The 2,288-nt window shown below is 36.5% G+C and overlaps 1 non-coding gene across 1 annotated transcript; it reads left to right on the top strand.

Moving 5' to 3' along the window:
* Positions 1-1,394: 1,394 nt before the first annotated feature.
* Positions 1,395-1,501, top strand: LOC128281698 (small nucleolar RNA R71). The gene has a single exon (XR_008271957.1). It is a non-coding gene; the product is annotated as a small nucleolar RNA R71 (small nucleolar RNA).
* The last annotated feature ends 787 nt before the right edge of the window (positions 1,502-2,288 follow it).

Genomic DNA, 2,288 nt, shown 5'->3' on the forward strand with positions numbered 1-2,288 from the left:
GAGTTAAAGGAGTGTTGCTATCCTCCTCTATGTCTAGAACAATGAAGTCAACGGGAAATATAAATTTATTGATTTTAACTAGCACATCTTCAATAATACCCCTAGGAAATCTTATAGTTTTATCTGCTAATTGAATGCTCATCCTAGTCTGTTTGGGTTTCCCGATACCTAGTTGCTTAAATATTTTGTAAGGCATGACGTTAATACTAGCCCCTAAATCAGCTAATGCATTATTAACATCTAAATTACCAATTAAACAAAGAATCATAAAACTCCTTGGATCTTTTAGTTTGTTGGGTAGTTTATTTTGGAGAATAGCTGAGCATTCTGCATTGAGCTCCACATGCGATGCCTCATCCAGCTTCCGCTTATTTCCTAAAAGCTCCTTTAAAAATTTCATTGCGTTTGGCATCTGCGATAGAGCTTCAATAAATAGTAAGTTAATGTGTAATTTTTTTAAGAGTTTAAGGAATTTACCAAATTGTTCATCTGAGCGGTCTTTCCTTGTCGCGTTGGGGTATGGCACACGAGGTTTATATTCGACATTCACTGATTTGTTTTTATTATGACCTACCTCATCTTGACCTTTGCTTACCACAGTTTCTTGCCTTAGTTCTGGTTCAGGCTCAACGAATCATTTGTTATCTTGAATATTAATTGCGTTGAGCTATTCCCTTGGGTTGGGTTCAATATTACTTGGCAAGCTACCTTGTGGTCATTCAGAGATTAGTTTGGAAACCTGGCCTATCTAAGTTTCGAGCCCTTGGATCGATGCTTGTTGATTTTTAAGTGCTATCTCAGTGTTCTGAAAACGGGTTTCTGACACCGATATAAACTTTGAGAGTATCTCTTCAAGTTTCGACTTCTTTTCTTGTTGATAAAGTCGTTGTTGAAAACCCGGAGGATGTTGTGGTCTTTGATTTCCTTGACCGCCCCATGATAAATTGGGGTAGTTCCTCCAACCTGCATTGTAAGTGTTACTATATGGGTTATTTTGGGATCGAGAGTTATTGTTACCCATATATTGGACTTGTTCCTCCTCGATTCTAGGGTTGAAAGGTTGATACTTTATGCATGCTTCTCCTCTATTCGTCTCGCACCTCATTACTGGATGTACCTGAGTAGAACCAAGTAAACCATCAATCCTTTTATTTAGAAGTTCTACCTGATTTGACAACATAGTAACTGAATCGACGTTATAAATGTCTACTATTTTAGTTGTCTTAGTCCTCATGACTTGCCACTGATAGTTATTCAGTGACATCTCTTCTATAAACTCATAGGCATCTTCAGGTGTTTTATTATTGAAGGTTCCACCAGCAGCTACGTCAACCATTTGTTGAGTCGAAAGATTCAAGCCATTATGGAATGTTTGAACCTATAGCCAAAGCAGTAACCCATGGTGAGGGCACCTTTTTAGTAAGTCTTTGTATCTGTCCCATGCATCGTAAAGAGTTTCTAAGTCCATCTGCACACACGAAGAGATATCATTACGTAATTTAGCCGTTTTAGCCGGCGAAAAATATTTTAATAGAAATTTTTCGGTCAGTTGTTCCCAAGTAGTGATTGACCCTCGTGGTAATGAGTTCAACCACTGTTTAGCTTTGTTCCTCAATTAAAAACGGAATAAACGAAGATGAATGGTGATTACGTGATTACGTGATTCGTAACAAGTAATAAATATTTATAATGAAGATCAAACCTAGACTAACTATTATCACAATGAAAAGGCAAGCGCACCTATCGAACAATAGTATAGTAATGGCAAGATCAGGATATCGTACCCAAGGGAACCAAAAGTACTAGTAATAACTATCTTTTTATTATCTAGCCTAAGAATAAAAGGGTTTGTCTTAATTAACTAATTATTTAAACTAATTAACTAATTTAATTAAAGTAAAGAGAAAATTTGGAAATAGACTTGAAAAGAAGCAATTGATAAAGACGACACCCAATGAGGAATCCACCTAGATTTCACTTGTTATCTGACTTTGAACTGAATGATTTATTCACTTGACTTGTTCTGTAAAGATCCCTAAGTTAAGTTATTATCCCTATTCAAGACTAATAACATCTAATCCCTAGATTGAATAACCAATACTTTTCTCTAATTAACACTCTAGGGTTGCATTAGCTCGATCTATAGATCCCCTTATTAGGTTTCACCCTAATCCGGCAAAATCTCGTAACCCTATTTCTAGGCGCTCGATCAACTCCGCTTAATTATGCCAAATCTACTCTTAGGCAGGGTCTATTCCTTCTCTGCATAAGCACATCAAATCATGAAT

Source organism: Gossypium arboreum, chromosome 1, assembly GCF_025698485.1.
Source record: "Gossypium arboreum isolate Shixiya-1 chromosome 1, ASM2569848v2, whole genome shotgun sequence".
Taxonomy (NCBI): domain Eukaryota; kingdom Viridiplantae; phylum Streptophyta; class Magnoliopsida; order Malvales; family Malvaceae; genus Gossypium; species Gossypium arboreum.